The sequence below is a fragment of the Triticum aestivum genome, chromosome 5A (genome assembly GCF_018294505.1).
Source record: "Triticum aestivum cultivar Chinese Spring chromosome 5A, IWGSC CS RefSeq v2.1, whole genome shotgun sequence".
NCBI lineage: Eukaryota > Viridiplantae > Streptophyta > Magnoliopsida > Poales > Poaceae > Triticum > Triticum aestivum.
In genome coordinates, this window is record NC_057806.1 from 626,115,639 (window position 1) to 626,130,867 (window position 15,229).

The following is a 15,229-nucleotide window of genomic DNA, read 5'->3' on the forward strand; positions in this document are numbered from 1 at the left end:
ACTACCAAGCAACAGAGTTGCTAGCGGTATTGATTTCACACATCACAATTCATTTGTCGGTATTCCGGTTGCATCAACATGAGGGCCGAGGAATGAAAAAGGATGGCGAGAAGTATCACTATGTCAAGAATTCACAAAAGGTGGTGCAATTCTCATGAAATTCATGTCATAAAGAAGGTAATACTTCAGGGTAGAGCAGACCAGAAGCTAGATTGTAACTTGATCTGCGGAACACAACTACTTTGACCCAATCCTAGATATGGAAGAGGTAATGGAGTTTGTTTCTCCTAGTCATTCTGCGATAGAATGGCTTGACGGACCACAAGAGTCATAGGCATCGATGAACGAACGCACGCATACTCTTGACTATCAATTGATAGACGAGGGTCAGAATGCAACTAAAGAGAACAACTCGAAGGAACATATAACTTTCTGAGTTGTGGATGCATAGATTAGTATGTCGAACCAAGTTCAACATATTTCTTCCGGACAACCCATGCAGAAAGGTAGAGCTGGCAGAGTCACGATTTATGAATGGAGAACTCCTCAAGAGTACTCTAATTGTAATATTTCAGTTCAACGAGGAACTTCTGCCATAAGTAGTTCATGGTACCTGGAAGAAGAAGATACCACGGCTTCAAGGACTATCGCAAAGGTTACTAATAACCTAAGGGAGCTAGCAATTACTATCGACATGAAGTAAGTAGAGTGAATCTCGGGTTCAAAACCCAGGGATAGAATACCTACTACTAAGTGGCATCACGGGATGCTTTCGAGAATGATGGCCAGAATCATCACACTGGGACACAAAACATTGCTAGATTACTAGGTGACTCCCCAAGACACCTAGGGTCATAACAATAACTCCAACATATATGTCAAGGTAACGGAGTACCTCAACTCACTGATTGGTGTGGTTAATCTGGCCCATGGGAACATTGAAACGGGAAGAAAGGATTTGCAAATGCATCAGACTATTTAGAAACCTGGAATGACTCGGACAACATAACGGTTGTAAATGCTCAGAAAAGACTTGAGACATTCACAAAAATGGTGGCATAACCACTCAGAAGCACAATATCAAGGTTTCGAGATCAACAATTAACATACGGAAGTAGTAGAAACTGAACTCAAGCTTAAATCCAACAATCTTATAAATCTACGGATTAGTAACACGTGATCCTGATAGAAAGATGAGAAGACCTAGTTCTTAATCCCCGTAGAAGAGAAGATGATGACTCAGATCAGAAGGCCATGAGGTATAAGGAGTAAAAAGAGCCTTACGTTCCATCCCACAACCAATTCCCTTATATAACTAAAGAATTTCTAGACTCAACTTCGATCAGTTTGGCTTGGTAATCCTACAGGCAGTCAAGCTCTGATACCAACGCTGTCAGGACCCCGACTCGATGTCACATCGATCTAGCCGGTAACACCTCATATTACTTTGCGGCCTCACGCACGGTATCCCCACGGGTGTCGCCTTACCTTTGCCCGGGACCGTTTGCGCCTTTTGGCTCACGTATATGAAAGTGTCGCTAGCATCCATATGATAAGGAGCCCGGGCTGACATGACTAGTCGTAAACCCAAAGTGGCACAGACTTACAGGGACAGGCATCCATGACCCAGCTTCGAACGTGACGGTCATCAGCAAGTGGGTTCGGGCTGTAGCACTGGGCTATCAGGACTCCGGTAAACCGGGCTGTAGCGGGCTAACAGGACTCCGGTACTCAAAGCGTGACATTTCCCCGAAGGGACAGACACAGGAACGAAGAAGGACACATGCCGGCCAGCCTAAGTGTTCCGGAGCAGTAGCAAGCTACCATGGCTCAGTGGAAACACTAGGAGACATTTCCCGGTAAGAGAGGCTACTAAAGATAAACAACTAGATGGTCAGATCCCACACATACCAAGCATTTCAATAACATACACACAATATGCTCGATATGTGCAATACAACATGGCATCACAAAATGACTCTACGACTCAAGTATTTATTCATTAGGCTCCGAGGAGCGAGACATTACAAACATGGGTCTCATGACCCAACAATCAGAGCATACAAGTCAAAGCACAAGCGGAAGCTATCATGTCTGAGTACAGACATCTATAAATGAAAAAGGCTGAGAAGCCTGACTATCTATCAGATCCTGCCGAGGGCACAAGATCGTAGCTGAGGTATCAAGCTAAACGTCGAAGTCCACACGGAACTACTAGTGAGACTAGAGTCTCTCTGCAAAACATAAAATAGGCAAACGTGAGTACAAATGTACCCAGCAAGACTTACATCAGAACTATCTACATATGCATCATTATCAACAAAGGGGATGGTAGGGTTTGACTGCAGCAAGCCAGCTTTGACTCGGTGGCTATCCTAACTACGACTGCAAGCAACTCTTTTGAGGTGGCGCACACGAGTCCACATATTCACCATATCAATACACCACTATGGATCCGCTCCCGTCTCCCTGCGAGAACGCCATCCATAGCACTCACGCTTATCTTGCGTATTTTAGAGTATCCACTTTCACTTGTCTATGAACTGATATAAGGGGTCCACGTTTCCATATCCGAGGAATCCGACTATTCGAATAGATGATGTTAACCCTGCAGGGGTGTACTTCTTCACACATGCTTTCGCCACTTACCGCCCTGTACACGTCATGTACCTCGGCAACCTTCAAGCGGAAGCCGGGCGAGGGAGTCGGCCACGACCTGACTAACCGAACAAGTCTCTAGTCCAGGTTTATCGCCTATTCGGGTTCCATCCGCAAGGAAATCCGGCCGGGGTGTCGCTTACGGCCCCAAACGATGTGTGCAGGGTTCCCAAGCCCACCAACCGGGTGCCACTTGGTACACCGGGCCACTGTGCCTAGTCTGTCCCAAGCCCACCTGTACCGGGTGCCACTTGGTAGACTACTAACACTACCTACAAACACCAGAAACTAGTTGCAACTCCTGGACAGAGATCATGTTGATTAATAAGTCGAGAGGGGTCGAGTTACCGGAACCCAATGTGTGGTAGTAGCTGTTCATGGATCACAAATACAGAACTCAGTTCCTGAGGACGGCTGCAATGAGACAACCCACCATGTACTCCTACATGGCCTCTCACCGCTACCTTTACCAAATCGTGTTCACACACTTAGCTCACACACAGTAGGACATGTTCACACGCCTCTGACTCATCCCCGATGAATCAGACCTGACACAACTCTAAGCAATAGCAGGCATGACAAACAAGCATGAATGAGTAGGCACAACAGGGCTCAAACAACTCCTACTCATGCTAGTGGGTTTCATCTATTTACTGTGGCAATGACAGGTCATGCAAAGGATGAAGGGGTTCAGCTACCGTAGCAAGTAACAGATGAATCGATGTTGTCCTAATGCAGTAAAAGAGAGCAGGAGCGAGAGAGTAGGATTGTATCGGAATGAACAAGGGGGTTTTGCTTGCTTGGCACTTCTGAAGATAACATTGAGTCTTCATCAGTGTCAACGATCACGTCATCGGTATCACGTCTATCGAGAGGGGACAAATACCGGCAACACAGAAGGAAACACAATCAATGCAATGCACAATATGATGCATGATCATGACATGGCAAAATGAATGTGTTTTGAGCTAATGCAACTAGCAACAGATTAAATGAAGTTGGTTTGAATACAAAATTCAAATTCAAACTCCATATATGGTTATTTAAATGCCATTTACTTCATTTGTCCTAAACAGTAGTGATAAGTTGTTCTAACATGCATGAAAATGGTACAGATGGATTCCTTGAATTTTTCTGATAATTTTTCATATATAATTTATTAAATTTGGAGTTACGGTTAATTTTCTATGATTTATTGAAGTTTTAGGCATTTTCTGGAATTTTCTGATTTATTTTAAATCCAGAAAATCATTTAATGCGTCAGCATGACATCACCTTGACGTCAGTAGGTCAACAGGGCGCCTCCAGGTCAAACCTGACCAGTGGGGTCCACTGGTCAGTGACCCAGGGCTGTTTAGCTCGCTGACAGGTGGGCCCGGTCAACAGACACATCAGCCTGGTCAACTCCGACGTGTGGGGTCGGTCAAAGTGTGACGGGGCCAGGTCAAACTGACCTATGGGGCCCACAAAATTAGTACTAATCTAAACAGAGAGGTTAAACTAGTTAATTAGGCACGGGGGCCCACTTGGCAGTGGCTCTAGTGGGTGATTAGCGAGGTGTTTACGCCCTAATTAAGTGGCCACGTCGGCGAGTGACGCCGGCGACCACGGCGACGGCGGAACCTCGCCGGAGTAGCTCGGGTTGGCACTACAGGTTGCGGTTGGGCACCCTGAGGGCACCAGGAGGAAGCCCGTGCTCCCGCGCATCTAGGGGGAGCCACGAGAGGGCGTGGGGTGGCCGGAGTTGAGCGCGGTGTCGACCCCGGCGGCGGCCGGAGCTCGGGGGTTCGCGGGACCGGCGCTATGGTGCATGGGAGGAGGGGTTGGTGGGCGCTACGGGCTCCTGGGAGTGCTCTGAGTACGTCTGCGTGCTCGGTTTGGACGGAGGTGAACCAAAACGACGACGGCGACAAGTCCGGCGCCGGTGAGGTCTCGGTCTCGACGGAACTATGGCCTAGGGCTCGCAAACACGAGGGGAGAGAGAGGGGGTCTGCACAGAGGCTCACCGCGGAGCTGTAGGGAGGGTCAGTGGGCTCGGGGGCGCGCCGGAGTGGCCGAATTCGACGGAGAACGGCGCCGGGCCGAAGCTTGGGGATGATGACGATGGCGGCTGCTCGGGGCCCTTCCGGTCACGTGGCTCGGTGAGGGGGTTGGCGACGAGGTGCAGGAGCTCGGGAGCACGTCAGAGAGGGGAGGGGGTGGCCGCGGTCATGGCTACGGCGAGCGGCGCTCCCAGGTGCGTTCGGGGATCACAGGAAGAGAGGGAAAGAGAGAGCCAGGGGAGGGGGAGCGGTCCAGAGGGAGTGAGAAGGGCCAGGGGTTGCGTGGCGTTGCGGACGGAGTCCAGGGCGACGAGAGGAAGCAGGAGGTGGCCGAGGCAGCGTCGGCGCTCGCCACCGAGCTGCTTCGGTGCGAGGGGAGGAAGAAGACAAGGGGAGGAGGTGGGTTGGGCCTGCGCAGGTGGGCTGCACAGTGTTGGGCTGTGGGTGGCTGCTAGGTAAGGTCCAGGTAATTTCTGTGTTATATTTTTCTGTTCTGTTTTGTTTTTTATTTAATTCTTTTGCCACTGTTTTGAATTAAAATAATAATTCAAACAATGCCAAAGCTCCTCTGAATATTTTATTTTGCTAGATGGGCCTTTCCAAAAGCTCATAAAATAATTCAGGGATATTTGAAATTATATTCTAATTATATGAATATAATTCAAATTCAAATAGCTAATGAATTAAATTCAAAGTCCCAAAAATAAATCCTTAAAAATGTTCAATATTTTGGTTGGGACCAGAACCCTTACCAAAAATTATCAAACATTTAAGAAGAGCCTTTTGGAGCAATGAATGAGATTTCTAGGGTTTTTGCCCCTCTTTTATTTAGGGTTTTGAGGCTTCCAATATTCCTCAATTCAAATTTCAAAAATATAGACATGATGCACACATGAAGCTAGGCTAGAGCAATGCCAGAAGCTAGGGATGTGACAACTGGTATATATAATTGTCAGATTTTCTTACCCGTATATCCCTTACATACTAGTCCGTGGCTCTGGCTAGACCGCTTTGAGCAGCACGGATGTACGCATCTCTTGAGTTGAAGGCATCGAACGCCTCTTGGGAGAAACAAGAGTCACGGAGTATGGCCCGGTGACGCATGTGATTCATGGCGCTCTCCACTTTGGAATTTGTAGCGGATAGTCTGTCCGCATCCTCTATAGGAGGAGCATCCGGCGCCTGCCCCGTGTTAGCTTCCTCCTCTATGTCCGGCCCTGGAGCGCGACTGGTGGAGGCATGATCCGCAACCTCTCCGGATATAGTCCGGCGAGCATTTTTCCTACTAGGAAACATGGACGTCATTATATTTTAAGAAAGACGACAACCACGGAGCGAGGTTCTATATCATACCTCTGTGCTGGCGTCTCAGTCCTGACCGTCTTCCTTTTTGGCCTACCCGGCTTCGGTGTCCCTTGTTGGCGAGTCACAGTGGGTTCGGCATGGCGTCCCGAAGGTCTTCCCTGTAAAACACCATATGTGTACGGTAGGTGAAGTGCATAAAAGGGGATCCTTCTCGGAAGTTGGGACTTCGATTTTTCTTACATGCGACGCAGGGAGTAGCCTAGGATGGTCGGCCATGATGGCCACCATGGCGTCATCGCAGCTCAATTGATAGAATGTCCTGTCTATCAGCTCCACAAATATATCCGGATCCTCTTCGAGTCCGGGATCGAGGGCCCGGTCAGGGTCCTCCGGTTGTGGAGGTGGGTTGTTGACCTCCCTTGCAGCTTTTCGCAGTTCCTGCCATGAAACGGCAAGGTGAGTATTTACGACGAAGAATGCGGGAAGTTTGGGAGTAAAGAGTGACAGCTCACCCAACTTTGAGGGTTGTACATGGAGAATCCATCCCGTGGCTTAATACGGATGAACTCCTCTTCCTCTCCCTTGAACAAATCGGACATAATTTTTGCTAGAGCAGCAGCTGAGTCCAATCCCTTACGCCCGCAGTGGGTGGCATCATCTTCCCCGTTAAAGCACCACATGGGGAGCCCTCGATATTGAAGTGGCTGCACCCCCTGCATTATACATATTGACATAACCTCGATTATTGTCAGTCCTGATTGAGCCAACACTTTAATCCGGTCCATCATGTAAAGGACTTCTCCGTTATCTTCCTCCTGGGGGCTCCGTGGGCGCCAGCTTCAGCGTTTCTTCAGAGGAGCATTGTGGAACTCGGGAAGACCCCTCCGAATAGGATCTGGAAGGGGGACGTCCTCCATGTAAAACCACTCCGAAGGCCAGTCTTCGGACGTCTTCTTCAGGGTACCGGACATGTATCCGGTCCCGGCGACGCGCCATATTTCGGCTCCGCCCACTTGATATATTGACCCCTCCTATGAATGGGACGCAAGGCAGAATAGCCTCTTCCACAACTCAAAATGATCTTCGCAGCCCAGAAACAACTCACAAAGGACAACATAACCAGCGATGTGTAATATGGAAGCGGGGGTGAGATTATGCAACTGGAGGCCGTAAAACTCCAGGAGCCCATGGAGGAACGGATGGATTGGAAATCCAAGTCCCCTTAGTAAATAAGGGACAAGGCATACCCGCTCCCGCTTGGAGGGATTGAGGAAGCTCTCCGCTTACTCCCCGCCATTATAGGTGGCGAGCCCGGCTCGAACGAGGACCATATATGCTGGAGGGAGAAATCCCTAGGTCTGTAACTCTACTAATTGGCTATGCGGGACAGAACACTTCTCCCAATCACCGGGCTTAGGGCTACGGGAGCGGGAGGAGGAGCTGCGATGGCCGGCCATATTGGAATGGATTTTTCCGAGCGCGCTCCGATGGATACTCGCCGTGGGAGGATGGTGTGGTTTGGATCTAAGAATCCCCGTCCCTTTAATAGACAGTTTACTTACATGGCTAGGGTGGCGAATGTAAAAATGCCATGGCTCCTCGCATTCTCTTGACACGTGGAACATAGCGCTTATTGGGCGCAAAAGCCAAGAAGTGCAACATTTATGGGGAGCCGGACACTACTCAGCAGATATTCAGAATTTGGAGAAGAACCCGCCTTGCAATGCCGAAGACAATCTGCGCGCCGGACTCATCATCATTGAAGCCTGGTTCGGGGGCTACTAAGGGAGTCCTGGATTAGGGGGTCTCCGGACAGCCAGACTATATCCTTTGGCCGGACTGTTGGACTATGAAGATACAAGATTGAAGATTTCGTCCTGTGTCCGGATGGGACTCTCCTTGGCGTGGAAGGCAAGCTTGGCAATACGGATATGTAGATCTCCTCCCTTGTAACCGACTTTGTGTAACCCTAGCCCCCTCCGGTGTCTATATAAACCAGAGGGTTCAGTCCGTAGGACAAGAGACAATCATACCATAGGCTAGCTTCTAGGGTTTAGCCTCTTCGATCTCGTGGTAGATCAACTATTGTAATACTCATATCATCAAGATTAATCAAGCAGGACATAGGGTATTACCTCCATCGAGAGGGCCCGAACCTGGGTAAACATCGTGTCCCCTGCCTCCTATTACCATCCGCCTTAGACGCACAGTTTGGGACCCCCTACCCGAGATCCGCTGGTTTTGACACCGACAATGGGTGTCGGTGTCAAAACCAGCGGATCTTGGGTAGGGGGTCCCAAACTGTGCGTCAAGGCCGGATGGTAACAGGAGACAAGGGACAAGATGTTTTTTACCCAGGTTCGGGCCCTCTCGATGGAGGTAATACCCTACTCCTGCTTGATTAATATTGATGATATGGGTAGTACAAGAGTAGATCTACCACGAGATCAAGGAGGCTAAACCCTAGAAGCTAGCCTATGGTATGATTGTTGTGTATGGAGTTGATTGCCTACGGACTACAACCGTCCGGTTTATATAGACATCAGATAGGGTTAGGGTTACATAGAGTCAGTTACAATGGTAGGAGATCTTGAATATCCGCATCGCCAAGCTTGCCTTCCACGCCAAGGAAAGTCCCATCCGGACACGGGACGAAGTCTTCAATCTTGTATCTTCATAGTCCAGGAGTCTGGCTGAAGGTATAGTCCAGCTACCCGAACACCCCCTAATCTAGGACTCCCTCAGTAGCCCCCGAACCAGGCTTCAATGACGATGAGTCCAGCGCACAGATTGTTCGGCATTGCAAGGCGGATTCCTCTCCAAATCTTGTGTACCTGTAGGAATAATGTCCGATTTTTGTAATGTAGTGCTCCTCGGCTTCCACGCCCAATAATGGCCGTCTTCCACGTGTTCAAACGAATGTGAAAATCTGGGGTGTTTTTACATCCACACCCCTAGTCGTATAAACGAGCCGCCTATTTAACGGGATGGGGATTTAGGTCCAAACCACATCTTCTCCTTTCCATGAGTTATCATCAGAGCGCTTCCAGCAAAGGTCCATTCCAACATGACCAGCCGTCGCAGCTCCTCCCCTCGCCCCTCCGGTCCCAAACCCGGGACTGGGAGAGTTGCACCATCCCGCATAGTGAGTTAGCGTCACTTCAGGCCAAGGGATTTCTCCCTCAGGCATACATGGTCCCGGTCCGAGCCGGTCTCGCCACCTATAATGGCGGAAAACAAGTGGAGAGCACCCCCAATCCTTCTAAAGGAGAGCGGGTGTGCCTTGTCCCCTATCTAATAAGGGGACTGGGATTTCCAATTCACCCATTTCTCCGCGGGCTTCTGGAGTTCTACGGCCTCCAGCTGCACAACCTCACGCCCGCCTCTGTATTGCATATTGCGGGTTTCGTCGCCCTTTGTGAGCTATTTTTAGGCGTTGAGGCTCATTTCGCGCTGTGGAAGAGGTTATTCTGCCTGGTGCCCGTTCTAAAGAGGGGTCTATATACCAAGTGAGCGGAGCCGAAGTATGGCGCATCGTCGGGACCGGATACCTATCCGGAACCCCGAAGAAGGCGTACGAGGACTGGCCTTCGGAATGGTTTTATATAGATGACGTCCCGCTACCGGACCCTATCCGGGTCGGTCTCCCTGAGTTCAACAGTGCTCCATTGAAGAAACGCTTGAGCTGGCGTCCGCGGAGCTCTCAGAGAGAAAGCGACAGAGACGCCCTTTACCTGATGGGCCGGATAAGACTGTTGGCTCATTCTGGACTAACCATGATTGGAGTCATGGCCGCATGCATTATGCGGGGGGTGCATCCACTTCAATATAGAGGCCACCCCATGTGGGATTTCAACGGGGAGGATGACGCCACCCGTTACGATCATAAGGGGCCGGCTTTAGCTGCCGCTCTAGTAAAGATCTTATCCTCTTTTTACAAGGGAGAAAAGGAGGAATTCCTCCATGTCAACCCGCAGGCCGGATTTACTATGTACGATCCTCCAAGTTGGGTAAGTGAACAACTGCGCTTGCCCGTTTGTTTTGTACTCCCACGGTTAGATATGTAGTCTAACGACTTTAATGCAGGAACTGCGACAGGTGGTAAAGGATATAAACAGCCGCCCTCCACAACCCAAGGACCCAGAACGGTCCCTCGATCCGGACTCCAAAGAGGATCCGGACATATCGGTGGAGCTTATCGACGGGGTGTTCCATCAGCTAAGCAAGGACAATACCTTGGTAGCCATCACGGCTGATTACCCAGGGTTAATCCTGGCCTCCCAGGTGACAGAAACCAGAGTGTCATTCCCTTGAGAGAGATTCCACTCTCACGTATTCTGGTGTTTCTGACGACAACCGTGTTTTGCAGGGGAGATTTCCGAGGCAGGAGGCTGAACCTGCGGCGGCTAGCCAACGAGGGGCCGTAGGGCCCCGTGGGGCAAAAAGGAATGTAGTCCGGACTGAGATGCCGGCGCAAAGGTATAGCGCACCCTCTGCTTCCCTGGTGTTATTCTTTCCGGGCATATTAACGTTCGTGCTATCTTCAGAACGAAGAGACCTCGCCGGACTATATCCAGAGAGGTTGCCAATCGCACTTCCACCAGCCAGGCTCCAACGTCTGGCCAGGAAGCGGAGGCGAGCACAAGGCGCGCACCGGACGCTCCTCCGACAGAGGATGCGGACAGGCTGTCTGCCACAAATTCTGAAGTGGAGAGTGCCATGAACCACAAGCGTCGTCGGACAGTTCTACGCGACGCTTGTTTCTCCCAAGAGGCTTTAGATGCCTTTAATTCGGGAGATGCGTACCTCCGTGCTGCTCAAAATGGTTTAGCCAGAGCCACGGAGCAGTATGTAAAAGACATACGGGTAAGAAAATTTTGGTCAAATATATATATACCCATAGCCCCCGAGACTTGAAACAGTTAGAGCAACTGATTTAAGGATCATTTAATATTCAGGTTCTTACAGAGAAGAATACTGTACTGTCCCAGGAGCTGGAAAAGTGCAAGGCCCAACTAGAGGCCGCACTAGCCGCAGCAGGGGAGTCCAAAGAGACCCCCTCAGGTAAGATACACTTCGAAAGATTAGTATTGTGCGGTGTGGGTGCAAATCTGACAAATCATGTTGCAGATGGCGCCGGACTCGATCCGGAAAAGCAACAACTCTTACGCCGGCTAAAGGCCGGTGAGAGTACGTTGACAAAGGTGAGGCGAGAGAAGAATGATCTTCAGGATGCCAACACCAGGCTGGACGTTGAACTTAAAGATGTTCGTGGCCAGCTGTCGGACTCCATGAAGGAGAATCAGCGGCTTCGACGCAGCATATTTAGTAAGTGCTTGAACGAACTTTGAAAAAAGAGTTCGGCGAGGAACTCGACTAACAGAGTAATGTCTGTAGGTATGCTCACAGGTCGTCCTGCAGAGGAGATGCCGGTTCTACGGGTGACCTTCTTCCCGAACTCATGCAACTGCACGAGTGAATTCGGCAGGCGATGCGAGGTGTTGCCCAAGCCTTATGGCCTGCCCACTCCATGCCCGATGGCCTTGGAGAGCTTGCAGAGAAGCTGAAGGGAGCTCGGCGGCACTTCCGGTTGTGGAAGATATCGGCCTGCCGACAAGGCGCTAGGGAAGCCTGGGCCATGGTGAAGACCTGTTTTACAAAGTCTGACCCAAACCACATGGCCGAGGTCGGACCAGTGGGGCCTAACGGGAAGGAGATCCCTGTGAGCTTAGTATACGGCCAAGTAGAGTTGGCCGCGAAGTATTCCCAGCAGGACTGTAAATTAGACAGCCTGTTAGATGGTATAAAAGAGGAATACAATCAGTCAGAATGACTATGTAATTTTGAATTGACATGTGTAATGCCTTCTAGCCGGATTGTAGATCGTTTGTCGTTGCCGACCTTTTCGCTTCAACCTCGGGACCTGACGGTCCGGAGTGTGTCCGAATACCATAGAGGTTATATAAGAACCGTGGTATGCGTGGAGACCAGGCGTAGGGGTCATTAGTGCTTTATCAGACAAGTGCCCAACTAGTTATGTTATATTACATGGTTAGTAAGAAACATCTTCCAGAGAGAATAGTTCCATTAGGGGTTCCTTTCGCTGGGAGGCATGCCCTAAAGTGCATGTCCAGACTGCGTAAAAAGACGCAGAAAAAAGCATCTGGGGGCGCATAGAATGAGTAAAAAGATCATCTTTTATCTCACCGACCGAATATTCCCTTAAGAACGCTAGTTTTCGGCTTCACCCAGTCTGAGGTACACATCCGGCTAACCCGGCAGTAACAATCGCAGAGGTGCTCCCTTTACTGCCTAGCCGAATAATCAGGAACGTAGGGGTAAGCACAGGAGCCAGGCAACCCAGCTTGGCCAAAAATTAAGTCATATCGATGCATATAATGGTGAAAAAAAGGGTACATGCAGAAGTTTGACGCATGTGTTGGGCGTGAAGCCCGTATAAATAAGCTTCTGTTAAAGAAGCCCCCAGGTTTAATGAGCGCGAGTGGCGCGTCACTAGATGAGCCTTTAAGGGCTATAAAAGAAAAGAGGGGAAGGAGAGAAATGTAAGACAGAAAAATGCAAAAAATGGACAGAGGAAGGAGACGAACACAGAGTCCAGCGCTAGGCATAGAATCTTCGGAGACGGGTGGCGTTCCACGGGTTCGGCTCGAGTCGGTTATCCGACGCATCTCGCAGGCGGTATGCTCCGCCAGTCACGACTTGGTCGATTATGAATGGACCTTCCCACTTGGGCTTGAGTTTGTCCTTTTTCTTATCCGGCAGGCGTAGAACTAGTTCGCCAACATTGTAATTTTTGGTCCGTACTTCCCTGCTTTGATATCTTCGGGCCTGCTGTTGATAAAATGCGGAACAGGCTTTTGCCACATCACGCTCCTCCTCCAAGGCGTCCAAGTTGTCCTGCCGATCGAGCTCGGCTTCTCTTTCTTTGTACATGCGCACTCTAGGTGAGTCATGAATTATGTCGTAGGGCAGAACTGCCTCTGCGCCGTACACCATAAAAAATGGTGTGTATCCGGTGGTGCGATTTGGCATGGTCCGCAGCCCCCATAACACGGAGTCGAGCTCCTCTACCCAGTGCGTGTTAGATTCCTTGAGGGACCGCACCAGTCTGGGTTTAATGCCGCTCATGATAAGACCATCTGCATGTTCGACCTGGCCGTTGGTTTGTGGGTGATAGACGGAAGCATAATCGAGCTTGATGCCCATGTTTTTGCACCAGAGTTTTACCTCGTCGGTGGTAAAGTTTGTACCGTTATCGGTTATGATGCTGTGGGGGACGCCATAACGGTGTACAACCCCGGATATGAAGTCTATCACAGGTCCGGATTCGGCCGTTTTAACAGGCTTGGCTTCTATCCATTTGGTGAATTTATCCACCATGACCAGTAAGTATTTTTTCCTATCGGTCCCACCTTTAAGGGGCCCGACCATGTCAAGCCCCCAGACCGCAAAAGGCCAGGTGATGGGTATAGTTTGGAGTGCGGTGGGTGGCATATGGCTTTGGTTGGCAAAAAGTTGGCAACCAGCGCATCGTTGGACTAGGTCCTGAGCGTCTGCCCGGGCCGTCGACCAATAAAAGCCTGTACGAAAAGCCTTGCTAACAAGGGACCGAGCAGCGGCGTGGTGACCACCGAGTCCAGCATGAATTTCAGCCAGAAGGTTCCGCCCTTCCTCTTTGGAGATGCACCTTTGAAGGACTCCGGTAGTGCTTTTCTTATAAAGCTCTCCCTCACGGACTCTATAGGCTTTAGATCGCCGCACTATGCAGCGGGCCTCGTTTTGGTCCTCCGGGAGTTCCTGCCTAGTAAGGTAGGCTAGGAATTGTTCTGTCCACGGGGCGATGACCGCCATTATTACGTGGGTTGAAGGTGTAATTTCATTGGCAGAGCCTCCAATTGTCACAGATTGTTCGGCGTCGAGTGGTGCGGCTGGGTCCGGGCTGCTATTTGCGGGTTCCCCCTCCCATGCTACGGATGGCTTGAACAATCTTTCCAAAAAGATGTTGGGGGGGACTGCATCGCGTCTTGCTCTGATGCGTGCCAGGACGTCCGCTGCTTGATTGTTTTGTCGGGCTATATGGTGAAACTCCAGCCCTTCGAACCGGGCTGACATTTTTAGGACTGCGTTGCGGTAAGCTGCCATTTTTGGGTCCTTGGCGTCGAAGTCTCCATTTATTTGGGATATCGTGAGGTTTGAATCCCCGCGTACCTCTAGGCGCTAGATACCCATAGATACTGCTATCCGGAGGCCATGTAGGAGGGCCTCATATTCGGCTGCATTGTTGGAATCCATGTACATGATCTGGAGCACATATTGGACTGTGTCTCCTGTGGGGGACGTCAGGACGATGCCAGCCCCCAGTCCGGCCGACATTTTGGAGCCGTCGAAATGCATAATCCAGTTTGAATATGTGCCGTACTCTTTAGGGAGCTCGGCCTCCGTCCATTCGGCGACGAAGTCGGCCAAAACTTGCGATTTAATAGCTCGCCGTGGCTTATAGGTTATATCGAACGGGAGAAGCTCGATGGCCCATTTTGCAATCCGGCCCGTTGCGTCGCGGTTGTTGATAATATCGTTGAGTGGTACTTCCGAGGCTACTGTTATGGAACACTCTTGAAAGTAGTGTCGTAGCTTCCGGGATGCCATGAATACCGCGTATGCAATCTTTTGATAATGCGGGTACCGTGATTTGCATGAAGTGAGGACGGTGGATACGTAGTAGACCGGCCTTTGAAGGGGGAATTTGTGTCCATCCATTTTCCGCTCGACAACGAGTACTGCGCTGACAACTTGATGTGTTGCTGCAATGTACAATAACATTGGTTCGCCGGTGTTCGGCGCGGCCAGGACTGGGTTTGTTGCCAATATGGCTTTTATTTCATCAAGTCCGGCCGTGGCGGCCTCCGTCCACTCGAAGTGTTCGGTGCGCCGAAGGAGGCGATAGAGGGGTAGTGCCTTTTCTCCCAAGCGGGAGATGAAGCGGCTTAAAGCCGCCACACATCCGGTTAATATTTGTATTTGTTTGAGGTCCTTTGGGATATCCAATTGTGACAAAGCTCGGATCTTGGCTGGATTTGCTTCAATTCCTCTACCGGATACAATGAAGCCCAAGAGCTTTCCGGCTGGAACGCCGAAGACACATTTTTCCGGGTTGAGCTTGATGTCATATTTTCGGAGGTTATCGAATGTAAGCCTCAAGTCGT